Source organism: Hyperolius riggenbachi, chromosome 4 (genome assembly GCF_040937935.1).
Source record: "Hyperolius riggenbachi isolate aHypRig1 chromosome 4, aHypRig1.pri, whole genome shotgun sequence".
In the NCBI taxonomy this organism is placed as follows: domain Eukaryota; kingdom Metazoa; phylum Chordata; class Amphibia; order Anura; family Hyperoliidae; genus Hyperolius; species Hyperolius riggenbachi.
In genome coordinates, this window is record NC_090649.1 from 221,870,027 (window position 1) to 221,885,753 (window position 15,727).

Consider the following 15,727-nt stretch of genomic DNA (forward strand, 5'->3'; position numbering starts at 1 on the left):
TACTGGCACACCCTGATGATTGGGGTGTACATAGAGTACATGTACCTCTTTTCCGAAAGCCCGGCTGGCTGGTAGGAAGAGCTGGTATAAGTGCTCTCAAGTCATCAGGGAAAACATCCCAGATGGCGCTGCACGTGGCAGTATGCCATCTTTTTCATACTGTAAAAAATAAATAAAATATATATATATATTATATATATATATATATATATATATATATATATATATATATATACGCAACGCCGCACGCCCACACTTGCCGCGCATCTGCACAGTTACAAAAAACCTCGGACACAGGGACACTTAGGTTTTATTAGGTAGGATATGTATATGTATATTATACTATACTGTCAATATTCACACTACAACTTTAGAATGTCTAACTAAATGCTGCCCTGTGTGCAGAAAGATGCTCCAAGAGGGGCGGTCAGGTCTACAATAGTTCTTTCTTGGGCCCATAGAGAGTGTTGGCAGCAGAGGGCACACTCACCTGTTCGCTGGTGGGCTCCTCCTCCTGCAGGGTAACGCAGAGAGGAAATTCTGAGTTCAGGTCCGCTGTAAAAACAGATTCATTATGAAATAAGACAGCGATAATGGGCCTGAAGCATTAATCTTTGCTGTGCACTGACAATTCATGGAAAGATTAGTGAGCAATGGAAGAGTGGCAAGAACAAAGCCATTGTTAACAGAAAAGCATAAGAAGTCCCGTTTGCAGTTTGCCACAAGCCTTATGGGGGACTCGGCAAACAAGTGGAAGAAGGTGCTCTGGTCAGATGAGTCCAAAATAGAACTGTTTGGCCAAAATGCAAAACGCTATGTGTGGCGGAAAACTAACACTGCACATCACTCTGAACACACCATCCCCACTGTCAAATATGGTGGTGGCAGCATCATGCTCTGGGGGTGCTTCTCTTCAGCAGGGACAGGGAATCTGGTCAGAGTTGATGGGAAGATGGATGGAGCCAAATACAGGGCAATCTTGGAAGAAAACCTCTTGGAGTCTGCAAAAGACTTGAGACTGGGGCTGAGGTTCACCTTCCAGCAGGACAACGACCCTAAACATTAAGCCAGGGCAACAATGGAATGGTTTAAAACAAAACATATCCATGTGTTAGAATGGCCCAGTCAAAGTCCAGATCTAAATCCAATCGAGAAACTGTGGCAAGATCTGAAAACTGCAGTTCACAAACGCTGTCCATCTAATCTGAGTGAGCTGGAGCTGTTTTGCAAAGAAGAATGGGCAAGGATTTCAGTCTCTAGATGTGCAAAGCTGGTAGAGACATACCCTAAAAGACTGGCAGCTGTAACTGCAGCAAAAGGTGGTTCTACAAAGTATTGACTCAGGCCTGGTGCACACCAAAAACCGCTAGCAGATCCGCAAAATGCTAGCAGATTTTGAACTCTTTTTCTTCTTTTTCTGTAGCGTTTCAGCTAGCGGTTTGCGGTTTTGTCTAGCGTTTTTGGTGTAGTAGATTTCCTGTATTGTTACAGTAAAGCTGTTACTGAACAGCTACTGTAACAAAAAACGCCCGGCAAACCGCTCTGAAGTGCCGTTTTTCAGAGCGGTTTGCGTTTTTTCTATACTTAACATTGAGGCAGAAACGCATCCACAATCCAAAAAATGCCTCACCCAGGCATTTTTCGTTTCGGCAAAACGCCTCCCGCTCTGGTGTGCACCACCCCATTGAGATACATTGACCAAGCAGATCCGCAGCCGCAAGCGGATCTGAAAACGCTGAAAAAGCCGCTCGGTGTGCACCAGCCCTCAGGGGGCTGAATAATTACGCACACCCCACTTTGCAGTTATTTCTTTGTAAAAAAAATGCTTGGAATCATGTATGATTTCCGTTCCACTTCTCACATGTACAGCACTTTGTATTGGTCTTTCATGTGGAATTCCAATAAAATTGATTCATGTTTGTGGCAGTAATGTGACAAAATGTGGAAAACTTCAAGGGGCTGAATACTTTTGCAAGCCCCTGTATAGCCTTGGGTTATTAAAAATAAAAAAGATAAAGAAATACAGGTATGTTAATCATGCTACATGCCAAAATAGGAACTCTTAGGCCTCTTGCACACTGAAAGCGATTCCGATTCAGATTCCGCTTTTTAATCAGTTTTTACATCCGATTCCAATTCCGATTTGCAGTTTGCTCCCTGCACACTGCAAATCTGAATCGGATGTAAAAACCGATTAAAAAGCGGAATCTGAATCGGAATCGTGTGCAAGAGACCTTAAAGAGAATCTGTATTGTTAAAATCGCTCAAAAGTAAACATACCAGTGCGTTAGGGGACATCTCCTATTACCCTCTGTCACAATTTTGCCGCTCCTCGCCGCATTAAAAGTGGTTAAAAACAGTTTTAAAAAGTTTGTTTGTAAACAAACAAAATGGCCACCAAAACAGGAAGTAGGTTGATGTACAGTATGTCCACACATAGAAAATACATCCATACATAAGCAGGCTGTATACAGCATTCCTTTTGAATCTCAAGAGATCATTTGTGTGTTTCTTTCCCCCATGCACTGAAGTTTCAGGCTGCTCTTTTCTTCTTGCAAACAGCTTTGCCCTTGTTTGTAATTCCTCAGTATGTGAAAGCCCAGCCAGCTCAGAGGATGATTTATCCAGCTGATTAGAGCAGCTTCTCTCTTCTCTCTTATCTAAATAACACACAGGCAGTGTGCATAGAGGGGCCAGAAAGGGTGAGTTCATAGCAGAACCACAACACTGAAGAACTTGGCAGCCTTCCAGACACAGGCCGACAAGTCTGAGGGCTCGTTTCCACTGTAGCGAATCCGCATGCGGGCACTGCATGCGGATTCGCATACTTAATGTTACTGTATGGGGTTGTTTCCACGTGTGCGGCGGCGGCGGCGTTTTTCTGTGCGGGGAAAATCTGCACGACAGGGTCGTGCAGATTCGCGTGCCTCAGGAATGCGGGCGAATCGCCGCTAATGTATTTAATAGTAAAAACGCATGCGTTTTTACATGCGTTTTTACCCGCGAATTCGCGGGCGATTTCGCACCTTTTCAATGTTATTTTGCCCTGGCAGTGTCATGGTTAATTTCGCATGGCACCCTGCCATGCGAAATCGCACGCGAAATCGCGGGTAAAAACGCATGCGGAAACGCATCCGCATGCGTTTTTACAAGCGTCGGAATGCGGCCGAAATCGCGTCGCAACAGTGGAAACGAGCCCTGACAGGGGAAAGATACATTGATTTATTACAGAGACTGTCATAGTAGAAAGTGCTGCAGTTAGCCAGAACACATTAGAATAGCTTTTGGAACATGTAGGATGATAAAAAAACAGGATGCAATTTTTACGGAGTCTCTTTAAAGTGGACCTGAACTCTTGCACAGGACAGAAGAAAACAGAGAGAAATGCACCCTGCGTGTATTTAGAGAGTTTAGCCTGTCTAATTCCCCCTCATCTGTGTCTAATCACAAGTTGTAATTTGATCTCCCCCCTGTGTCACATTGGTCTTTCATGTGGAATTCCAATAAAATTGATTAATGTTTGTGGCAGTAATGTGACAAAATGTGGAAAACTTCAAGGGGCTGAATACTTTTGCAAGCCCCTGTATAGCCTTGGGTTATTAAAAATAAAAAAGATAAAGAAATACAGGTATGTTAATCATGCTACATGCCAAAATAGGAACTCTTAGGCCTCTTGCACACTGAAAGCGATTCCGATTCAGATTCCGCTTTTTAATCAGTTTTTACATCCGATTCCAATTCCGATTTGCAGTTTGCTCCCTGCACACTGCAAATCTGAATCTAAATCGGATGTAAAAACCGATTAAAAAGCGGAATCTGAATCGGAATCGTGTGCAAGAGGCCTTAAAGTGGACCTGAACTCTTGCACAGGAGAGAAGAAAACAGAGAGAAATGCACCCTGCGTGTATTTAGAGAGTTTAGCCTGTCTAATTCCCCCTCATCTGTGTCTAATCACAAGTTGTAATTTGATCTCCCCCCTGTGTCACATGACTGCCACAGCAGAGATGGCAGATAAGCTAATTTGAAAGCACATATGTTGGCTTCCATTAAAGCAGGAAGTAGAAACACTACATATTTATTGTAAGATTTGTATCAGCTGTAACAAAGAAATGTTTTTCTTTAAAGGTTGTTATGCTGTTGTGTATCTTTTAGAGCAGAGACAAAGTTCTGAGTTCAGGTCCGCTTTAAAGCCATCAGTATCAGTTTAGAAATATTAAAAGTTTAAAAAGGTTTGTTCTAAATCTAGGCGGGAATGTTTTTCAAATTCCTTGTAGGCATTCAGTGAGAGAACTTGTTCTTATGTGATTAGCTGATGTTGAATGAATCACTTCAACCCCCTCACCAGCTGCTTTCCGTAGTACAGATTTCCAAGCTTGTAACTGCAATCTTCTCGTAGGGCTGGTGCACACCGAGCGGGTTTTTTGGCGTTTTTGCAGCCGCTTGCAGCTGCGGATACGCTTGGTCAATGTATCTCAATGGGGTGGTTCACACCAGAGCGGGAGGCGTTTTGCTGAAACGCATACTCCCGGGGTGAGGCATTTTTTGGATTGCGGAGGCGTTTCTGCCTCCAATGTAAAGTATAGAAAAAATGCAAACCGCTCTGAAAAACGGCAGTTCAGAGCGGTTTTGCAGACGTTTTTGTTACAGAAGCTGTTCAGTAACATCTTTACTGTAACAATATATGAAATCTACTACACCAAAACCGCTACCCAAAACCGCAAAATGCTAGCTGAAACGCTACAGAAAAATAAGAAAAAGCGTTTCAAAATCTGCTAGCATTTTGCGGATCTGCTAGCGGGTTTTGGTGTGCCCTAGGCCGTAGAACTAAATCTATGCCCTGAACCAGTAGCGTAGCAATAGGAGGTGCTGAGGTAGCGACTGCATCGGGGCCCTGAGGGGCCCACACCTCAAGCACAGTTTTAGCTCTATATTGGTCCTGATAATATTCACTTCTATAGATGTTTTGAATAGTAGTAATCATTTACACACAGTTTCCCATCCCCTTCTTGCACCTCTGACACTGTGGTTGTCCTCGATTGGTTTTGGTGTGTTCTAGTGTTCTATCAATTGTTATCTATAGCATGCTTGAGGGGCCCCAATGTTAAATTTGCACCAGGGCCCAGAGCTCCTTAGCTACACCACTGCCCTGAACAATGTGAGACAAACAATATCAACCCTGACCACAAAGTCTGTAGCCTTCAGCCCTGCTGCTGAGTACATTTGAATTCGGCGCTGGTAGACTTGGGCGCAGGATCCAGCTGTTATATGGCTGGTCCTGCTTCTGCACAAGTCCGGCCCGAATTAATTACTATCCCCCCTCCAGGCCGCCATGGATAGTGGGGGAATGAAATAATTCGGCTTCCAGCGCTTGCTGGAAGCCGAATTATTATGATTTTTAAGCAACCTCGGCTGCGTCTTCTGACGGCGCTGACGTTACTCACTGAGCGCCGCTATAGACTGAATCCCTTTATAGTCTATGGCAGCGCTGGCTGCGCCCAAATCTAGCAGCGCTGAAAAGCACTGCTCCGCTGCTGCTTGGATTAAATTACCTTAATCTTGAAACTAAAGTTTTCACAGCAGAAGTCCAGTTTAACCCCCCTGGCGGTAAGCCCGACCTGTGTTCGGACTCCGCTTTGTGTGCTGAAAGCGGTGAGCCCGAACACAGGTCGGGCTGGCTAAAACATGCTGCGCAGTGTCTCTCGGGGTCCCGCGTGCTGATCGCGCTGCACAGCGGGACCCAGGCTTCTCCCTCCCGGCCGCCGGAGTCCCCATTACCTGGCTGATCTTCCGGGGACCCGGCGGCCAATCGGTGGCATGGCGCGGAGGTGTGGCGTGACGTCGGGCGGCGGCGTGGGGTCATGGGGGAAGGAGAGAGGGAGTCAGGGGAAAAAAAATAAAAATAAATAAATGACTGTGATTGGACACAGGGGGTAGGGAGGGAGAAGCAACAAAGTATAATATAATAAACAATGTGATTGGCCACAGGGGGAGGGAGAGGAAAAAAATAAAAATGACACAAATGATCTGATTGGCCACAGGGGTAGGGAGGCAGAAATGAAAAAAAAAAAAAAACCGACAAGTGATCTGATTGGCCACAAGTAGCATTGAATTGAATACAAGTTAGTTTGTCTTCAATTCAATGTTGCCATTTGCTCTCTGGAGACCGTGGCTGCTGGCTGTTTGATCTGTGAGTTGCTGATTGATTGATTACTGATTATTGGATATCCGTTACTGATTTTTGCCTGGATTTTTGACTATTCTCTCTGCCTTCTCCCTGCACTGATTTTGCCTGGACTTTGATTGATTTACTGTGTACCGATGTTTGCCTGGATTTTGACAACTCTCTGCCTGCCGTTTTCACCAACCTCTGTCTGCCTGTAGTTTGCTATGGCGTCCGCTTCAAGAAGGCAGCTCGCTGCGGAATCGCTGGTGGAGTTGGAGGACAGCGATTTGCAGTCACTGGCGGACTCAAGCAACAGTGACGCACCTGTGGACCTCTCATCCGACCCAGGTAGTGACAGCAATTCCATCACCACGGATGTTAGCGATGTCCGGGTCTGGTGCCCCGTTGACCTTTCTCAGGCACCGCCACCGCCCCCCCCGTTTTCCTTTTACTGGGGAGCCTGGCCTGAAGAAAGTGTGTGAGCACAACACCCTGGCCTACCTGCAGCTCTTCTTTGATGAGGCCGTTATTGAGAAGATTGTGGAGGAGACTAATCGTTATGCCACCCAACAACTGGCTGCTCCACGACGCCCCTTCTCAAGAAGCAGGACCTGGGAGCCGGTCACCAAAGAAGATATTTGGCTATTTTTGGGACTTATCATTCTGCAGGGGGTGGTGGGGAAGCCCCTGCAGAAGTGGTATTAGACCACCAACAAAATGATAGCAACCCCGTTCTTTGGTACGGTGATGAGCGAGTACCGGTTTTCGCTCATCATGAAATTTCTCCATTTCGCCAATAACGACACCTTTGAGGAGTCCACTCACCCTGCTCCCAAACTGAAAAAAATCTGGGAAGTGTACGAGATGGTGGTGGAGAACTTCAGGACCACGTATGTTCCAGAGCGGGATATATCCGTGGATGAGAGCCTGATGGCTTACAAGGGGAGGCTGAGCTGGCTGCAATTTATAGCTTCTAAGCGGGCCCGCTTTGGAATCAAATCTTATATGTTGTGTGAATCTTCAACCGGGTACATCGGAAAGGGAACAAAGTTCAATCCCCGGTTCAGCGACTATGGAGTGGCGACAAGTTCCGTTTTATCACTTGCTGAGCTGTTACTGGACAAGGGATATTGTGTCACCACGGAAATTTTTATTCTTCCCCGGAACTCTTTGAGATCCTCATAAAGCGTCGCACTGATGCCTACGGCACAGTTAGGTCGAACAGGCGGGAGATGCCTACATCTTTTGGGAAGCAGAAATTGAAACCCGGGGACATAGCTGCTTGGCAGAAAGGAAAGATGCTGGCTCTCCGCTGGCGGGATAAAAAAGACGTTTGTCTCCTTTCCACGGTCCACGACACCTGCACTGTTCCCACCAAAACGAGAGGAGGAAAGGAAATACAGAAGCCGCAGGTTGTGGTGGACTACAACCAAACAATGGGTGGAGTGGACAGAACGGACCAAGCAGTGACATTTTATCCCGCAGTCCGCAAGCAGCAGCAGAAGTACTATAAAAAGAAATTCCGACATCTTCTGGAGCAGTCTCTGTGGAATTCTTATATTCTTTACAAGCAGCGCAGTGAAAGGCCAATTACTCACGCGGACTACATATGGAGGATGTGCGAGTGTATTTGTTTGCGGTACCAGACTGCCACAGATGCCAGAACCGGGCGACGTGCCTCCTATGTCGTTAACCCGGAGCGACTCACTGGCCGGCACTTCCCGGAGCACATACCTCCCACTGCCAAAAAAACCACACCCACCAGGACATGTGTGGTGTGCTGCTCCAAGACCGATAAGAGGGGCAAAAAAGTCAGGAAGGAGTCGCGCATCTACTGCCCTGACTGCAATGTTGGACTCTGTGCTGCTCCCTGCTTTAAAACTTATCATACACGGGAGGAGTACTAAGTATACATGTACATAATGTGTATAATTATCTTCTTGCTGCCTTATTTGTACAGTTTTCCTATTTTTTCAGTTTATTGATAAATTTAATTATTTCAGCAAATTTGTGTTCCAGTCTTTTATTTATATGCAGAATGTCTACCAGGCCTCTATTCTGATATATTTTGGTGAGATAAGACTTAAGAATTGGAGGTCTAAAATTCTTGAAAAAAAAAAAAATGTACCGCTTTTGACTCCTAATTCCAGACAGAAATGAACCGCCAGGGAGGTTAACACATAAAAGTAATATAATAGCCCTGTGTTAAACAGTACCTAAGGTAAAAAATGACAGGCTCTGTCTTAAAGTGTACCAGAGATGGTACACTACGCTTACTTTATACCTACCTGGGGCTTCCTCCAGCCCCATGAGCAGCGCTGAGTCCCTCGACGTCTTCGACGGCCCCTCCGTTCTGGAGCTACGACTGCCGGTAATCCGGTCAGTCGACACCAGTCTAGGTCTTCTGCGCATGCGTGGCTCGGCTGCGCGGGCACCCCTGCCGTGTTCACATCCCCTGGAGCCTTCTGGACCTGCACAGTACACAGCACCACTGTGCAGGCGCAGAGCACTGTAGTGAATGGGAGCGCGCCCCGGGTAAGTATAAATAAGCGCTAGTGACCAATCTCTGGTTCACTTTAATGAGCATGGATAGGGGGGGGGGGGGGGGGTTCACACGTTTAAATAACTACCTGTTCTGACGTCTTCAGGTCACAGGTGAGGCTCCACCCCCCTCCTTGGCAATGCAGCCGCTGCCATGCTTCTAAAGCTGTTTCCAAAGCTCTTCAGAAACCTCAGCCTGCGTTGCTGCAGGTCGCCCCCAGCTTGGCAGCCACCAATTAGGCTGCTGAGCTGGGAGCGGGCTGAGGCTGGGCAGATGGGAGTAGCCCAGCTTCAGCAGAGATTTACAAAAAAAACAAACGAGTCGAAGCCCATTCACTTACAAAACATGTAAGTATTTAACCCCGTGACCTCCCCCCATCAGTTCTCATTGAGACAGAGCCTGTTATGACAGGGTCTGTCATTTTTACCTTACTTACGCTTTAGAGAAATGCAAACACGGGTCCTGCAGCATTTTTGAGGCGATTCAGCCTCAATGTTAAGTATAGGAAAATTGGAAAATCACTCTAAAAAGCACTGAACAGATCGATTTTTGAAGCACTTTTTTGGTACAGTTGTTGTTATAGGTGAAACTGTAAAAAAAACAACGGCTACAACAAAACGCTCCAAAAATTACTAGGCATACCTAAAAAAAAAATCACTAGGCACATGCCTGAAATTGCTTTGAAAAAATGCTTCAAAAAACGCCTAGCGTTTGCGATTACGCTAACACTTTTAGGTATGCACCTGCCCATAGTCTGCAAAAAATGGCATTATTTTGCTTAGTCACACATGCCACATAGAGGCTCTCCTGAATTTATATGTGACCTAAGTCTGGCCCTATAACATGCATAATGCAACATGCAAGAATACAGTACATCAACCTATGAAAAGATTGAGAGCACATATTCTAATGTCCTCTCTTGAAGGGAAGCTGAAGCAAGAAGTATATGGGGCCTGCCATTTGTATTTACTTTTAAACAATACTAGTTACCTGGCAGCTTTGCTGATCTATTTGGCTGCAGTAATGTCGGAATCACACCAGACATAAGCATGCAGATAATCTTGTCAGATCTGACAATAATGTCAGAAACAGCTGATCTGCTGCATGCTTGTTCAGGGTCTATGGCTAAAAAGTATTAGAGGCCGAGGATCAGCAGGATAGCCAGCAACTGGTATTGCTTAAAAGGAAATAAATATGGCAGCTTCCATATTCCTTTCACTTCAGGTGTCCTTTAAGACAGATAGGCCCATATGCAATAAACTTTTTCTACTGACTTTTCTCCTAGGTGATATTTTTACAACTTGTCATAAAACGCCTTTTAAGTCACCAACAAGCAAGAAAATACTCAAAACACATTTGATAGTACTTTTTCACCAACTTGTGGGTACTTTTACGATTGTAAAATGCTGAAAATTTAGTTTACAAAGAAAATGAAAATTATCTCCTAGGAGATAACTCAGGTGAAAAAATGAATTGCATATAGGCCATAAGGTCCAATCAAATCCACTTTTTCTCCTAAGTTTTCTCCTAGGTGGTATTTTACATATTATCAATAAAATGCATTTTAAGCCACTGGCAAGAAAAAAATACTCAGAATTTTGACATATTGAAACTATTTCACCTACTTTTTGGTATTTTTTTTCAATTGCAAAATGCTGAAAAGTTATTTTAAACAGAACATGAAAATGATCTCTTTGGAGAAAACTTAAGAGAAAAAGTGCAATGGATCAGTGTTATAAAACCCTGCGCACGGTATGCAGCCATAGCTTGCACAGTTAAATTATGCTTGGCTCCAATAGTGTAAAGAGCGCTTCGTTACACTTAACAAGCGATCCACTGAACCCACCTGGACCCCGGCGGGTCCGGTAGCTTCTAAGTATGATATTCCTGCACTATGATTGGCCCTGTAGGCTGCCTATCACTTGAAAGTCAGGCTATTGGGCCAATCAAAGTGCAGGAATATCATACGTTGCAGCTACTGGGCCCGTTGGGCTCCGGGTGGGTTCAGTGGAGTGCTTGTTAAGTGTAACAAAGCGCTCTTTAAACTATCTGAGCCCAGCGTAATTTAACTGTGTGCGCTATGGCTGCATAGCGTGCGCAGGGGATTATAGGCCTGTGCAGAACACTCCAGGCTACGTGAGCACGATCATGAGCGGAGCGGCCTTGCGCTCACGCAGGCACAGTAGATGCTGACCTGGCGAGGTCAGCATCTGCAACAGAGGGGATCTACGGACACCAGAGCTGCAGCAAGTGACAGATAGGCTGCCAGGGGCTGGAGGAAGCCCCAGTTTTTTGTTTTTATGTATCTGGATTTCCGAGGTGAAATCAGTACGGTATGTACTTTTTTACTTACCTGTGCTTCTTCCAGCCCCTAGAAGTGCCTGTGTCCCTCACTGTAGCTGTGGTCTTCTCCGGCGTCCCTGCAATGGCTCAGCGACCAAGACCTGGAATTGATGAATGCTACTGCAACAGTACATGCACGTGAGCAGAGCTCAGAATGGCACTGAGAACAACACCAGAGGCTTAAAACACCAGTTACTCACAGTCACAGAGCAGTCACTTCAATTAAGCATAGCTCCTGCATGAGTCTGTGCATGCCTTCTGCCATACAAAGCCAACAGGACAATAAGTTTCTTACTTTAATAACTCAGAGGCATGGCAGAAGACTCCACTGTATGACTGTATGCCAACTCAGCAAAGATAGCACAAGTGGGCATCAAGAGTTGTATGTATAAGCTGGTGGACTGTTCTTGATGCTCTTCAGGCATGCTATGCAGGCACAGTTCTGTTCCAATAGAATCACTTTAGTGGCAGATGGTCTGGGACAATTTTTGATAATTCAGGTGGTCAATATAATCACTTTCTGCTATATACGACTGTTTACTGGGAGAAAGTGTGGGAGTAACAGAGAGATGTATTCATTGATGGAAGGGGGATATTGAGGGGCTGGAAGGGGAGGAACGGGAGAGTGCCAACCAGGACTATCTGACTAGCTTAGCATCGGCTTGAGATAGGCTGATCTTCCTAAAAATCATACACACGGTCTATTTCACCTCAGCATGACTGCAGAAGCTCTATCCCTAGGCATCACCCAATTGCACTAGATGTGGGCAGGGCCGGATTTACGCCTCAGAAGTTCTGGTGCCCTAAACTCCGCCCCTCAACAAGGCCACACCCTTCTCCAAGTCACACCCACTTCTTCTGGTGGGATTAAAGGGAACCTGAAAGGAGAATTATATAGAGGTTGCCATATTTATTTCCTTTAAAGTGGACCTGCACTCTTGCACAGGACAAAAGGATAACAGAGAAATGCACCCTACATGTATTTAGAGAATTTAGCCTATCAAATTACCCCTCATTTGTGTTTAATTACAAGTTGTAATTTGATCTCTCCCCGAGTCACCTGACTGCCATGGCAGATAAGCTTATTTGAAGGCACAGGATATTAACAATATGTCTGCTTACATGAAAGCAGGAAGAAGACACTGCAGGTTCATTGCAGAATTTGTATTGGATGTAATAAAAATGTTTTTCTTTAATTGTTATTATGCTGTTTTGTATCTTTTGGGGCAGAGAGAAAGTTCTGAGTTCACATCCACTTTAAGGCTATACCAGTTGCCTGGCTGTCCTGCTGATCCTATGGAATGCAATTTTGGGGCATTTTGACAGTTCCTCCACCTCGTAGAGGAGGTAATCGTGAGATTATGCTATTACAGCAAGAGGCTAGAATCATTTCTTAACAAAAGCTTGTGGCCCTTTAGGTTTAAATGACAGAAACGAGTTGCACTGCTTCCTTAGTCCCTACTGAAATCCCCTCTCTATGTCTAGTTATGACCCAGGTAAAAGTGTAGATCTATAGAAAAATAATGAAATACCTATTAGGCTGCTTGTCATCCTTAGTAAGTTACATTATTCTGCTCTAGCAAACTAGTCCTATGTATTATCCACGGGGTAGCTGTTTTAAATTGTTTTTATTGTTTACAATACTGTCCGGTGGAACAGATTTCAAGCTGTGTTTATTCCTTATAGGAGGCGTGCCCTGAATAGGGTAGGCAGAGCCAATGACCATTGAGAACCGTGGGACAATGATGCGGGGAGACCCGCTGCTCGCCTATTGGCTAGAGCTTCCCACGTGGTTCTATGAGGGAGGCTGCCGCCGCTGAATGCGGAAGTTCCTCTGTAATGGATGCGCTCCAGCGCGCTGATCACAGACTTGCTCTATTCCGGACAGGGGGGGCGGATCAAGGCTCTCTCCCACTCCTAATTCTATTGGTGCATGTGACTTCCAATGACGATAAGCCCTCTGGGTAGGTCACGGCTGATTACAGCTATTGGCTGCGGGCCGGGTGACTGCCTATAGAGAGGCATGGAGGCGGTTCACATTACCTTTTGTCCAATGAGGTTGTTTACCCGCGGAAAGGAAATGGGAGGTAGCAGTGGCCCGCACCTTAGCATTTAAGGAACGTTTTTACAGTGTCTTTTGTACAATCTGCCTCTGAAGAAGCTGGTTTAAACCAGCGAAACAGCTGTCAGGCATCTGTCGCCCCCACTGCTATTCCCCACCGGAATAAAGGGATTTTAAAAGAAGCGGTGCCTCCTTCCTTCCTCTCTACAACATTGAAATAAATATGGCATCCTTCATACACTTTTCGCTGCAGGTTCCCTTTAAACCACACATTTCGAAACTCCATGCACCTAAGCACATGTACTCTAAGGTTTTACCTCGTCCAGCAGCAGATGTAAGGGCTGGTTCACACAATGAGCATTTTGAGTTCTGTTTTTAATCGCTAGCACAGGCACAACCATATTTTCTGAATCCTTTAAGAGAACCAGAACAAAACTGCAGATTCAGAAACACATACTTACCTAAGGAGATGCTTCCCATACTGTCCTCTGCCCGGGTCCCTCCAGCTGAAGTAATGTCGATAATCTGATCGTGGCCACACTCATCTGACACAAGCGCAGCCATACTTCACCTGTGCAAGTACAGCTGTCATTTTGGTCCCAGGTGCACTTTAACAAATATTTTGCTATTTTTCTGGAAACCTTTTCCTACCTCCACTCCACAAGCCTGGATCACCTGACAGGTCACCGTCAGCCACAGCCTTTTAATGGATCCCAACCCCTCCTGATCCCCTTATCATTGTGACACTATGTGCATGATCTGATTTCTGAATCTTTCTGTCTCAATATAAGGTACACACTGCTCTGCAGCCCCTACCTGTCAGTGCTGCAGACTACAGTCCAGGAATTCTAAGCAGCCAGGGAGGGCTGTATAGGGGAGAGGAATCCTGTCGTGAGCAGTCACAGACATCATTCATGATCAGGGCCGGATTTACCACTAGGCACTGTAGGCACGTGCCTATAGTATAGGGCAAGCATGTGAGAGGCGGGGACTGTAGGGTCTGATGAAGTCATCGCCGGTAGTTCGCATCTCTCCGGGAAATGCAGAAAGATTTGGAGCGGTGCGTGCTGCGTCCACATCAAGTTGGGGCAGTTCCACTGAAGTAGGGTGGGGGGACGAATAATGCTCCTGCTCTGACCTTGTTAATACAATCCCAGACCTTTCCTACTTTTACTTATGGGAGAGCAGACTATAGAGCAGAGACTGAGATCCACCTCCCTGGCTCCCCTTCCAAGCTCCTCTTGTTATCAGCTTTTAAAGTTTTCCGCTCCCCTTTCCAAGTGTATTAGTTGTGGCCACTTAACTCCGCCCCCCGCTCTGTCCCTGTGCTACACGTGCTTCTTGCTTGCAATGCCGCTGGGACTGATCGTAAAAAGCCCAGCGAGTGCTTACTGTGGAAGTCCTGCAGCTGAGCCCTGAGGGGATCGTGGGGCAGCACAGACACGGCAGGTGAGAGACTGGGCTTTAGCACACAGGCTGTATCTGGTCAGAACTCCGTAGAGAGGGTCAGGCTGAACGACTATAGGCAAGGCAGCTGCATGTTTATGTTTGGCCAGGCTGCTTGTGACCTTTGCTGAACTTGTCAGCTGAGATCCCGGCCTCTGATATGGGTATGCACTGGATGTTTTTTCACTGTCCAGCGAGCATCATGAACAGGGCCGGATTTACGCCTCAGGAGCCTACAGGCACAGAAGTTCTGGTGCCCTAAACTCCGCCCCTCAACAAGGCCACACCCTTCTCCAAGTCACACCCACTTCTTCTGGTGGGATTAAAGGGAACCTGAAAGGAGAATTATATAGAGGTTGCCATATTTATTTCCTTTAAAGTGGACCTGCACTCTTGCACAGGACAAAAGGAAAACAGAGAAATGCACCCTACATGTATTTAGAGAATTTAGCCTATCAAATTACCCCTCATTTGTGTTTAATTACAAGTTGTAATTTGAGCTCTCCCCGAGTCACCTGACTGCCACGGCAGATAAGGCAGTTAAGCTTATTTGAAGGCACAGGATATTAACAATATGTCTGCTTACATGAAAGCAGGAAGAAAACACTGCAGGTTCATTGCAGAATTTGTATTGGATGTAACAAAGAAATGTTTTTCTTTAATTGTTATTATGCTGTTTTGTATCTTTTAGGGCAGAGAGAAAGTTCTGAGTTCACATCCACTTTAAGGCTATACCAGTTGCCTGGCTGTCCTGCTGATCCTATGCCTCTAATACTTTTATCTATAGACCCTGAATAAGCATAAGATCAGATGTTTCTGACTGCACGCTTGTTTCAGGTGTGCAATTCAGACACTACTGAAGGTAAAGAGATCAGCAGTAGAGATGTAGCGAACGGTTCGCAGGCGAACATTGGGGGTTTCGCGTTCGCCTGCGCCAGGCGAACTTTTGCGGAAGTTCGATTCGCCCATAGACTTTAATGGCCGCCGACTTTAGCGGTTAATAGCAAAGTCCCCTTACATAGTAGAAACACCAAAATTGTTGGGAATGTTAAGTGGAATAGTGGGAACAAGAGGAACATTTTTTTTTTTCAAAAAGACCTTATACTTTTTGAGAAAATCAATTTTAAAGTTTCAGAGTAAAATGAGCCGATTCATAAAAAAAAGAACCGCT

The 15,727-nt window shown here is 45.6% G+C and overlaps 1 long non-coding RNA gene across 1 annotated transcript in view; it reads right to left on the reverse strand.

Annotated features, from left to right (window-relative positions):
* Positions 1 to 308: 308 nt before the first annotated feature.
* LOC137571775 (uncharacterized) overlaps positions 309 to 15,727 on the reverse strand; it is a 46,840-nt gene continuing 31,421 nt past the window's right edge. Inside the window, exon 3 of the long non-coding RNA XR_011031431.1 lies at positions 309 to 555. This is a non-coding gene — a long non-coding RNA (uncharacterized lncRNA). The remainder of the gene's footprint in view (positions 556 to 15,727) is intronic.